At 47.5% G+C, this 12,560-nt stretch overlaps 1 protein-coding gene across 12 annotated transcripts in view; it reads left to right on the top strand.

The window, feature by feature from the left end:
* Nucleotides 1-5,461: 5,461 nt before the first annotated feature.
* The window catches only part of APBB2 (amyloid beta precursor protein binding family B member 2), a 323,648-nt gene continuing 316,549 nt past the window's right edge, over nucleotides 5,462-12,560 (top strand). For 6 of the 12 annotated variants that reach the window (XM_036332188.1, XM_036332163.1, XM_036332242.1 and 3 more), the window contains exon 1: nucleotides 5,463-5,678. The gene's annotated coding sequence lies outside the window, so the exon portion shown is untranslated. Of the gene's footprint in view, nucleotides 5,679-12,560 lie in introns of all 12 variants that reach the window. The other 6 variants (XM_036332170.1, XM_036332197.1, XM_036332214.1 and 3 more) reach the window with 3 other exon arrangements.

Genomic DNA, 12,560 nt, shown 5'->3' with positions numbered 1-12,560 from the left:
TCAGCCCCTGTGGCTATTAACACATTGCAGAGTAGTAGTTTTATTGCTAGCTTTACCCAGTGGCCAGATAAGTTTCTACTGAATGAGTAAAAAAATGTTTTACATAAATTTTAAAGGCACGCTTTAAAATTAAATACCCATTGCATGTTGAAGTTATTTATTACATGTTCTCATAAACTAATATTGTTTTAAAGAGTTCTCGTGATTAGCTACAAACCTTAGAACAGAAAACACGAGAATTCTCGTGATCTGTCTGCAGTGTGTTAAGTACTTGAAATGTGGCTAATTTGACTGAGGAACTGAAATTTTAATTAATTAATTTAACATTAAGTACATGTGGCTAGTGACTATCATATTGGGTTGTTTAGGATTAGAGAAGCCAGCCAGACATGGAGAAAATCCATCAGAGGGGAGGCCTTGCTGGTATCCCTGAAACATCACTAAATATTTGATCATCTGCCTCACATCTGTGAGATAAGATTGGTCCTAAGTTTGGGGACCACAATTAGGACATTGTTGTTGTTTTTTTCCTAATGTGGATAACAAAATAATTCTACCAAGTCTTATCTTTGGCAGGAGAGTCAGTATATTTTACTTCCTTTCTTATATGAGATAAAAATCACAATCATTTTTTCTATATTTACATTAAAAAATTGTGTGTGTGTGTGTGTGTGTGTGTGTGTGTGTGTGTGTAGAATGTTAATAGCTCAAGCTCCAGGCAAACACCAGGGTTCAAATCCCAGGTCTGCCATTGAATGTGTTATGTCTTGAGTTAGTTCTTATTCTCAAACTTCACTTTCACTAATGTAAAATAGACTTAACAATAGTATCTTACTCATAGTTGTAAAGATTAAGTAACCTCTGTAAAAACACTTAGACAGTATCTGGCACATGCTAACCACTCAGTAACAGGTGGCTAATTCTGTAACTTGTAACTTGTGATGAGTTTGTACTTTGCACCTCTGTATTTTGATAGTTACTTGACTCTATTTTTGCATAAGTAAAGGTATTCTCCCAGGTCTCCAAATGTTAGAACATTCCAAAAGGAAATACACATTCAACAAGATAAAAAGGTAGATAGAGTTCATCTGTGGAATCTAATGAACAAAATAAACTGATGAACAAAATAGATCCAGAGAGACAGAAGCATGGAATAGACTGAGGAAGCTCAGAGGGAAGGAGGGGGTGAGGGGGTAGGGGAGTTTGGGGGTGGAGGATGGAGGAGTATTCGGGTGAGGGGGGAAGAGATTAACCAAAGTACTTATATACACATATACAGTACATAACCAATGGACACAGACAATAGTGTGGTGAAGGTCTGGGGAGGACGGGTGTGGGGTGGAGGAGGTTATGGGGGGACGGGGACATCTGTAATATTTTCAACAATAAAGATACATTTTTAAAAAGTTATCTTATTGTAGCATAAGTTTTGCAGTTATAGTTGTATTTCACTTTGATTTCTATTTTGTTAAAGAATTTAAATCAGTACAATGGCAGATCATAACCCTACTATTTTGTTGTGATCATCATTAAAATGCCCTTGGCTTTACCTCAAAGAGTTCATACACCATATGATCAAGCAAAAATACTGGAGACTCTTTAAGTGTTGACTCAAAAGATTCCTTGATGTCTTGAGGTTCTGAAGAATTTCATACTACTTTAATTGAAATATTTAATGCTTGGTCTCTGACTGTCTTAGAAGTGGTTGGGTAGATCAAGAACTATTTAAAGAGGAATGACTTCAGAAGTTGGAACAAGTAATAGGATCCCTTCTGTTGCCATCGATTTTGTACTTTGTATTCTCTGGATTGAATAAACAGCACTGTAATATATAGTCTTGCACTTTGTGCAGTATTTGTGCAGAAAACACAAATATATTTTTTCATTAGACTGAGGTGTCAAGAAATCGGGGTTCAAGTGCTAGGTCTGCCATTGATTTACCTGTTAATAAGGATCAGTCATTTACCTCTTTGGGCCACAGAGCGATTACGTCCTCTGTAAAATATGTGGACCCAGACTTAATTCTAGAATCACCTCCCAAGTATCCTTCCAACCCACATTTCTTGGATCTGCCTTTTCCTTTTCCCTTTGGCCTTGACGGTCTTCCAGAGGTAGACCTTAATTTTTACTTTCATGCTTTTGTAAACATGCTCTTGGAATATATCATTTCCTTGGAAAATAACTCATTGGTGAGTCAGCATGAAGGAAAAAACTCACTCACAAGCGATATCAAAATTGCATGAGGTGGAGACACGAGAAATGATTTCCTTTGTAAACTGAAATTATGAGACACAGAGAAACCAATTACTTATTTATACAATGAGTGCATAGTGGAAGGCTTTATGTAGCAGAGCTAAGGAGCTGTTATTTATTTAGCAAGACGGAGTCCTCTCTATACTGCTTGAAAACTGGCATTACTATAAACGTTCCTTTCCGTGAGGGAGAAAGAGGATGTGTTGGGAAGCGGACAGAGGAAGGAAGGAAGGAAGGAAGGAAGGAAGGAAGGAAGGAAGGAAGGAAGGAAGGAAGGAAAGAAGGGAGGGAGGGAGGGAGGAAGGGAGGGGAGGGAGGTAGGAAAGATCGGTAGGTTAAAAGCCCTGTCTCCACCCCATCTCCAGCCCCCGCCCGTCTTCTCTGGAAATGCATAATCCAGGGAATTTCCTCCAGCCGCCCCAGTGCTCCGTGGCCGTATCCACGTCACTATCAGGGCAGCCAGGGATTTTGCTTCTCCAGGCGGTGATTTCCCAGCTCCGCCAGCCGGTCCACTGTGGGACGCCGAAGGTCGCCCTCCGCCCCAGGCGACATCGGGGGACAGGGCGGCTGGTACCCGGGCGGCTTGGTACCCGGGCGGGGGTGTGTGCGCAGCGGCCAGAACGGCGTGGAAGCGTTTCCTGGGTGAGCGGAGGCCGGGCCGTTTCCGGGAGCTGATTGCATCAGGTGTGGCGCTGGGTGCCTCCCGGCCCAACCTGGCGGCCACTGCGCCTGCGCGGCCCCCCGCCCCGCCCCGCCCCGCCCCGCCCGAGCACTCCACCGCGGGTTTTCCTCCCGGTCCCGCGGAGGCCGAACGCGAGGGGAGGTGCGCTTTCCCGCCCCAGGACCCTAAAGAGGGGCTTGCAGAGCCGGACTCCTGGCTTTAGGGCTCGAGGGAATAGCGTGCTGGGTAGAGGACCTGCCAGGAAGGTGGGAAGCCGGCCCGATCTGCTCCTGACCGACGGGGTGGGCTGGGGCTAATTTCCTCACCGCTTTGGGCCTGAAAGACGTGGGCTAGAATTAGAAGGCTTTCCAGCTCAGAGCCTGCATTGTCGTAAAGTGGGTTAAATTTCCCAAAGTGGGAAGTTTCCCCGACTGTCCATGGTCCACAGGTTCGATAGGCGGAACTTGGGGTGCAGAGACTGAGGCCCAAAGGTGAGCACTTTCGTAGATTTCCAGCTGCAGGCAGGGGCGACATGATGGTTGGCCTCCAGATGGGTCTGAGGGAAATGGTGCAAAAGCCAGAAGCTCCTCTTCACAAGGCAGCTTCCCCTCACCATTCCTTCCTTCCAACCCCATTGTGCGTCTGTGGTAGGGCCCCATGATACACTCTTTCATACACTCTTAGTACATTTCCCTCTAGCACCCTCCGCGGTGAAATGACATTTTTGCTGTTGTTGTTAATCCTCATCCAAGGATATTTTTCCATTGATCTTTTAAAAGTATCTATATTTTTATTGATTTCAGAGAGGAGGAAGAGGGAAAGAGAGAAACATCAATAATGAGAATCATTGATTGGCTGCCTCTTGCACGCCCCATACTGAGGATCGAGCCAGCGGACCAGGCATATGCCCTGATGGGAATCGAACCCTGACCTCCTGGTTCATAGGTCGACACTCAACCACTGAACCACACCTGCCAGCTTTCATTGATCTTTTAGAGCAGCGGTTCTCAACCTGTGGGTCACGACCCCTTTGGCGGTCGAATGACCCTTTCACAGGGGTTGCCTAAGACCATCCTGCATATCAGATATTTACATTACGATTCATCACAGTAGCAACATTACAGTTATGAAGTAGCAATGAAAATAATTTTATGGTTGGGTCACAACATGAGGAACTGTATTTAAAGGGCCAGAAAGTTGAGAACCACTGTTTTAGAGAGTGTGGAAAAGAGAGGGAAGGACAGAGAGAAACACATTAATTGGTTGCCTTTTGCATGCACCCCAACCAGGGCTCTGGCCGGGGAGGAGCCTGCCTTTACAAGAATCGAATCCAGGAACCTGATTCTTTGATGGATGTGTCTGTCCACCTAGCTGGACTGTAAGCTCTATGAAGTCAGGGCCTGAGCTTGTTTATTCACTGCTATCCCAGGATTGTGGATCCTCAATAAATTCACGATGTTTGCAGGAATAAAGTAATTCCCACTCCAACCACATAGAGGCCTCACTTGTAGAATTAGGGCCAGCTGGTGTGAATTTGTTATTTGAGGAAGGAGTACATTCTGAGATTTGGGGTAAGGATGAGTGAGGAGGAGCCATCAGTTTGTTGTTGCTATGAATTTACATTGAGCATAATCTTCCCGAAGGAGATCAGAGATAAGGCTGTGGGTATGTGTAGAGGAGTGGAACTCAAAGTGTGGTCCTCAGACCAGCAGCACCTGGGAGCTAGATATACAGATGCGTGGGCCCTGCCACTCCTACCCACAGAGACTCTGGGAGTGAGACCCGGCAATGTTTCCATAAACTCTGCAGGTGGTTCTGACTCAGGCGCAAGTCTGACAGCCACTGCAGGGGGAAAGAGCAATCCCAAGGATGCTTTGGGGATGGTAACCACAATCTCTGGGCAGAGCACTGATGGCCACTTTCGGAGTGTGGGTTCTTATCAGGACCTTGCTTGTCTGCTTACAGTTAAAGGTAATTTTCCTGGGGGTGAAAAGGAAATGATGCTTTCCCCCTTCTGCAGGTGTGTTTCTCCCTGAGGTGCTCTTGCTGTGATTTTCACATCGAGGAATAGTGTGTGTGTGTGTGTGTGTGTGTGTGTGTGTGTGTGTGATATGCCTAGGGCTCTGGATAAGGAGGCAGAAGGAAGGATGTCTCGCTTACAAGTTGCATCTGAGAGGGTGTGGGCAGCTCTCATCTGGGGACATTTTCCCTTTATAGGGGAGTGCAGACATGTAGGAGGAAAGACTAGCCTGGGATAAGGTTACCCAACTGCTTTTTAGTGCAGACAGACGCCAGGCCACGTGGATGAGATACCCGGCTGCTCCCTGACTCCGGCATTTGGGTCTCCACACCCTAGGCCCCACGGCTTCCTTGCCATTTTCCCAGACGATGCGGGGACTGTGCGTCCCGGAGGCCCCGCAGCGCCTGCCTGCAGAGGTCGCACTAGGAGCGCGGCCCGCCCCCTCCTCCCCGGCCCCCGCCCCCGGCCCCGCCTAGATCCCCCTTGGCCCCCGCCCGGCCAGCCCCCCAGCTTCTCCTCGCGCAGCCGCCGCCAAAGCCTGGAGAAGTGGAATGTCGCCGGCGCCGCTCCCTGCGCGGGACTCGCGGAGCGGCACTGGGCATGCTCAGTCGCCGGAGCCCGTCCAGATCTCAAGTAGGAAGCTCGCGCGCTGCGCCCGCCGCTGATCCGGGCGCTTCGCGGAGGGCGAGACCGGGGCAGAGCTGTCGGGCACCGTAGCCGAGGCGAGACCCGCGCGCACCACCGGTGAGCCTCGCTTTCCTCCTGGCTTTTGCCCCGGACCCCGCGGCGGCCCGGAGTGCTGGCGAGACACCCGGGCAGCTGCGTGCGGCGAGTGGCTGCGCGGAGTCCCAGCGGCTGCCCCTCTTCCCCGGATCCCAGGACTGCGCGGCCACTGCCGCCCGCCCAGCCGCAGCCACAGCTGCAGCAGCTGCCGCCGCATCTGCAACGGGCGCCCGCTGCGGAGTCCCGTGCGCCCGGCGCCGCAGGGCCGGGTGGCATGGTGACTGCGGGCTCACTCCTTGACTTGCATCCCTCCTTCTTGCCGGCGCCCTCTTTCCCTCGGCAGCCCCGGCTTGGCAGGGCCTGGGGCGGCGGAGACAGGCTCGGAGGGGGTGCGCCCGAGTGGGGGCTGCAGAGGGGAAAAGTGAGGGTGGGCGCCAGCGGGGAAGAGCGCACACCCCCTAGCCCTGGCACCGGCCTCCGGTGCGCGGCTGGGCTCTCCCTCCCGGGGCGGCATCGCGCTCCTGCCGGGGAGTTGGAGAAGGGGCTGGCTTCTCGGGGGTTTAGAGACCAAAAGGGAAAAAAGTTCATTTTTCCCCTCGGAGGCAGAGAGCGTTTTCACTAGAAAATGGCTGTGCGAAGGGGATCGAATTAGGAAACCTGGCCATTGGGTCCAGAAAGCCCCTCTGCTGCTCGCGGGGCGCAATGGAGGGTTGAACGCTGGAAATGACATTTGTGTGATGAAAACCTTGCTGGACGGAGGCAGAGGTGCGGAGTCCCATGGAAACAATGAAAGGTGGTCTCGGTATCTGGTGCAGAGAGGGGGCGGAGAAGTCAGGGGCGACGGGCCGAGGGAGCCTTGGACTTGAAAAAGAAATTGGAGAATTCAGATTTCGAGTTGTGGCCGTTTTGTAGTCAAGTTCTGTGCGGTTTAGAGACACGAATGTCACAAAGGTTTTTGGGTGGAGTGAGCGGTTGGGGAGAGCCAAGACTGAGAGGTCAGCGTGGGAAGCTGCACGCCTGGGCTCTTGGAGGGCACAGTCTTGTTTAAGAAGTCCCTCAGTCACTGGCTTTACATTGTGCCTGATGACTGAGGTGACGTACCTAAAGGACGATTATAAGATGATGCCAGCAGCGGTGTTCAAGAAATGAGGAAACTTTGTGAGGTTGGCATTGGTCTGTCACTTGTTTTAAGATTTCATTGATTTTATTTACAAAAGCAAACAGTGGCATCTTGATCTGTTGTTCTGGATTTGGGTCTACTAAATCTTTGATTGATGGATTTTTTTTTTGCCCTAGCCATGATTTATATTTCAAATCTTGTCCTCAAAGGTCCATGATAATTAAGAGGACCTGAGTCCATGCAGCTGGCCTTTCAGGAACAGCAGGTAGTCCTTGCGAGGGGATTTCCATGCCCATGTAGGTAGCAGCTTTGTTGTATTTTCAGCTTGTAGCCTGAAAGCAATATTTGCTCAACACTTGTTTATCATAACTTGCAGAATCCCAGAAATGGTAGTGTTTTGAAAGGATGACATTTGTCAAAAGAACGAGGAACCTCCACGCGGGGGGAAATGCTGGGAGAGCACAGGGGGCGGTAGAGTACAGTGGGCTGGTAGTCAGAGCACCAGCGGGAAGCAGATGTGCGCCTTCTATTCTGTCCTTTACTCATTGGCTGGAAAAATCGCTCAGGGTCTTCAAAACCTGGATGTCCCTACGTGTTTGCTCAGAACCTCTGAGAGAGGACTCTGAAGTTGAGATTCTTTTCCAGGGAAGGTGTTTATGTTTTATGCTATTCTCTTCCCAAGTATACTTTTAACTAAGTAATGTGCCTCCGTGGAGCCAGCACAGTCCTGCCTTCTGAAGCTTTTATGTAGGGGAAAAGCTCGATGAGCTTAAGTGTCAAAGACTGGCGTTTTACATTTAACTCTTGAGTAATGTGGGTACTGACTACAAAGTTATTTAGGAAAAGACCACTAGACATTGCAAGAATCTACATGTGCAAAGATAAAATATTTTAAAACTGTTACTCTTTTTATGTCATGCTTAAACTTTTGATGACTGTTTTCTTTTCCTGCTACCAGATAAGTAATAAACATTAAACTCCCCCCCTCCCCCCATTACAGCAGGAATTAATACTGAAAACTTTGCCATAACATTAGAATAGTGTCATGTTGTTTTCCCTGAATTCAGGACATCGAAATTTGTCTTTTAAGAAAAATGCAATGTCGTCTTTCTCTGCCCTTTTCAGTTACACTTTTAAAATAAAATACAATACCATGATGATATAGTACCTTACATTTTCCAGGAGTGGAGGACAGACTTTTAGGAAAGTAAAGTAAGAAGGTAATTTCTACTTATGTGGGTGATACTTATGTTTCCCACCCTGGGTGAAGGAAGCAAGCATTTGTTCAGTGCTTACTATGTGTCAAGTCTGTTAGTAAGCTCCTTACATCTGTTACCTAAGGCAGCAGTCGCTAACCTTTTGACCTCATGGACCACCAGTGGTCCATGGACCACCCGTTGGCGACCGCTGCTCCACAGGTTTCCTTAAACCAGCAGTCGCCAACCTTTCAGACCTGATGGTCCACCGGTTGGCGACCGCTGAGCCAATGTGTCAGTATCTTTGACATTAATGTCAAATGTGACCTTGGGGAAGTCAGCACACTTCTCTGGGCCTGTTTTTCGTAAAATGTGGGAGTTGCCATAGAATGCACCCTCTGGGTGTCTGTTGGGTTCTTCTTGTTGCAGTCCGAGGCTCTGCGATACAGCCATTTGAGGAGGGGGGGACTTCATTTAAAGTATTAGACAAAGCTGATTTTGTGTTTCACTAAGTCTGGCCTGTCTGGCTTTGTCGAATGCCCTTCTTAAATCCCTTTTAGTTTTTATTTGTTAAAGAATGATTGTCCTAAAATTAACTCTTTGTGCCTCTACCAAGACTAGGTAGGAAATAAAATAATGATTAGATTTGGGTAAAGCACATTGGGTATTTAAAACTTTCATAGAATCTTCTGAGGGGAGATGCAGCTCTTGGGCATTCTAAGAAACCTCTGTGGTGGCTGCAGAGGAGGGTGTCCTGTGCCTTGGTGGCCAGGGCCCACCCACCTGACATTTTGGCCAGCCTTTCCCATGTCCCTGCCCTCGATCAGAAATGCAGCCCTTGGTCTCGGGCTTCCAGTGATCATTTCGTGTTAACACCATCACTGGGTTGGGTAGGTGTCCATGGTCAGCTGCTGCAGTAGCAGGAGTGATGGCTGTAGAAATGTGCCCACACATTGTTGGCAAGATCATGAACTTTTTAAAAAATTATTTTATTTGGCAAGCTATGATGATGGGGCAGAGAGCGAAGAAAACCGCTCCCAGTTGGTGTTTTTAGTGCCCTTTGCTTTCAAGGTGCTCACAAAACTCAGCCTCATTAACCTTTAAGTGAGGGAGGCGAGGAGAAGCCAGAGTCATCACCCGCATTTGAGTAATCCTGTATAATAAAAGCCTAGGTGGCGTCATGTGCAACATCATCACAAGATGGCCAGCAGGGGAGGGCAGTTGGGGGCGATCGGGCCAGCAGGGGAGCAGTTAGGGGGCGATCAGGCTGGCAGACAGAAACGGTTAGGGGCAATCAGGCAGGCAAGTGGTTAGGAGCTAGCAGTCCCAGATTGTGAGTCGGACATCCCCCAAAGGGTCCCAGATTGGAGAGGGTGCAGGCCAGGCTGAGAGACCCCCCCGCCCCCCGCATGAATTTTGTGCACCAGGCCTCTAGTTGATAATAAATGGACAGTGTGCCTGGAGCTTCTGGTCATAACCAGGCTCCAGAGTTTACTGGGCCCCGCTAGGAGCAGAGCAGTCACTCTAGGCACTAGATGAGAGCTGGAAGAGAGGAAGGACAGGGAGGGCAGACAGTCAAATCATCACCACTTGGCAAAAAGTAAGAAGTCTGAATCAGTATGAGAGGGTGTAGAGTTACAGAAGACACTCCCTTTCAACATGATCTTATTCCCATCATATGTGAATCTTACCCTAAGCATTCAACCAATGCTAGGACAGGCATTGCTTTCATCATCAGGAGACAAATCCCAATGTATAATTTATTGATATATAAAACATACCGTTTTGTATGGACAAAGGAGAAGAGAGCATGAAAAAAAATGAATGGTATGGAATTATGATTAAAGTTTTTCTGTATGTATTAAAGATTTGATAGTGGTTGTAAATAAAGTGAATCATTCTGTCCTTTGCCTCCTACAGAAATCTCGCAAAGTTTGGTCTGCTAGTTAATAGCTGAGGTTTTTGAAATGCATCTCTAATGGGAAGTATGCTTTGGGAATGCTCAGAGTGAGAGGAAGAGTGATTTTGTTCTTCCCTATAAAGTTGACGGAAAAGCGTGCAATTTTGGAACTGAGCTAGAGGTGTGCACTTAGGCGGGTTTGGTTGGGGAGGTCTTGCAGAGCTCCAGAGAGAAGGGAAATGCCCTTGATGAAGAAGGAAAGGATGGTGTTACTGGTGGTGTGGGATGCAGCATTTACAAAGCCTCTGCTCACTGAATCAGAGCTCAGGTTCTATTCAGTTTAAAATAACTGAGTGTCTACTCTATGCAAACCACAATGCTGGGCCCACTGCCATTGTTGGTGAGTTTTAGCTGTCCTTATCAAAATGATATAGATGATGATGCAGTGATTATTTCATTGTATTCAAATGAGAAAATATGGCCTTGTCTCTGAGATTATACTCTCCAGATTTGGGGGTAAGATTTTTTTTTTTTTTTTTATGAATTGATGGGAATATTTTTACTTGGCAGTTTAATGGTCCATGAAATTGATAAGTCTGGGAATCCAGGCCTGAGATGTAGACAGTCCTGCCCTCAGGATCAAGTTGAGTAGTGGAGGCCAGGTCAAACTGGAACTTGTGGGTGGGCTTGATGGGGCCTCTGGGCCTTCCAGGAATGTAGTCACTGGTCCAGACCCAAGATCCTAGGAATTGAGAAGAAACTAATTTTGAAAGTGCTCTGGGAACCAGCGTACTATTTTTGAATTATAGCCTAAGAATGACAAGGAAAGTGCCAAGATGAAACATGAGGGTCTGAGAGAGCAGAAGGGACTGGTGACTGAAACGTGAATTTTAGCAGGCCTCACAATGATGGATCTTGATGTTTATTTCTTTGCATGCAGGCCTCTTTCTGCCAAAACAGCACGCTTTAGCAATTGGGGGTTGGTGATTCTAGGAAGTGCTGATGGAATCAAAGCCATAGAACCACGAGTTGCGTAATAGGCAGCTTGGTTTGGACCTCCAGGGCAAGCTTTGATGAATCTCTAGAGGAAACTTGAGAATAATTTGCTCATGGAATTGCAAAACTTAAATTATTTCTAAGTTTTAAATAGTAGCTTCAGAAAATAATGTATACTGATAATATTTAAGAACTCTGTGCTTAGTGCCCTGGCCAGTGTGGCTTAGCTGGTTGGAGCGTCATCCTGTGCACCGAAGGGTCATGGGTTCAATTCCCGGTCAGGGCACATATCCAAGTTCGGGTTCAATCCCCAGGGGGGCGCATGCGGGAAGCAAATGTTTGGTGTTTCTCTCTCCCTTCCTCTCTCTAAAATCAATAAAAAACATATCCTCAGGTGAGGATTTTAAAAAAAGAATCTGTGCTTAGTGATACCTGGGTCTCACTGGTCATAATATATTATTATTATTATTATTCCTGTGGAGCTCCTGTTTTGTACTAAGAGCTTTATAGTTGATACCCATTTTAATTCTTACAAAACATTGAGCTACTGTTCCCATTTTAGAGATAAGGAAACTGAGGTGGTTGTTGTTGTTGTTTTACTAAAGACTAGACAGTGAACGATAATACTTTACCTGGAATTGTGGTCAATGCAGAAGAGTGTATGGATTGCTGAGGGACTGACAGGATGAAGCAGTAACATTTATTGATGAACTGAGGGTTACATATGTGCCTGGTGCTATACAGGAAACATTTCATTTAGTTTTTTGGGCTACCTTCTTCTTTTCCTCTTTTATAGGTGAGGCAGCCTTGGCCCTGAAGGGTAAGGGACTTGCCCAGGCCTAACAAAGCCTGCGTTCTTCTTTTCGGCTCACCATGAAACCTTCCTAAATTCACCATTTTCATAATGGATGTCCATCTCAATCTTCATAGTTAGTGGTGGAACTATTTCCTCCAAATTATGGCCCCATTGTGTATTTCTTTCATCTGACCACAAATCGGGTAGTAGGGAAACCCAAGTATAACTACTGAATAGGTGTGGATCTTGGGGTCGCTGTGCTGAATCTCTCTGGGCAGATTCCAGGCTAGAATGTTTCTGATTTGCTGTCAGGTACCAATTGTGAGGCAATGTTGAGATGACAGAAACTTCTGGTGACTGGAAGAGGACGGGCGATGATGTCAGCCCCTTGGCTGACTTGAGGCTTCTGGCTGCTGGAGGGGTGGGTCTGGAGAGATGACCTGCACACCAGGTGATGGGGCCTCCCTTGGGAGCATCCGACGTGCTCCCGGGTGCTGGCTCTGTACTTACCTTCTGACCTTCATTTGGTTTCCCAAGTAGACGTTAGTCCCGGGCAAGACAGGCAGTGGACCTGCCACGCTGAGCGTCCCAGTTCGCAGGGCAGCACTGTGCGTCGGTGGACGTGAACGAATTAGAATTTCCTTAGTATGAGTTAGGTTTCTTGAGTCGATTTGTTCCTCAGTGAACGAGTACAACTAAATGTTTAATATAATAGGCATGGCCCGGGATCATGATCTGACCAGAACCTCTTATCCTCCTCAAGAACCAAGTTTTATTTCCTTGTGCCTTTCCCAGATCCCTCGTGAAGACAGATACCTTCATTTAGTGACACCCAGAAACCGCAGCTTCACCTGTTCATGCCTTTGTTCAGCAAATGTTGATGGAGCACAAGCTT

Source organism: Myotis myotis, unplaced genomic scaffold (genome assembly GCF_014108235.1).
Source record: "Myotis myotis isolate mMyoMyo1 unplaced genomic scaffold, mMyoMyo1.p scaffold_m19_p_1, whole genome shotgun sequence".
Lineage (NCBI taxonomy): Eukaryota > Metazoa > Chordata > Mammalia > Chiroptera > Vespertilionidae > Myotis > Myotis myotis.
The sequence above is the reverse complement of the archived record's forward strand: the minus strand, read 5'-3'. Positions and strand labels throughout refer to the sequence as shown.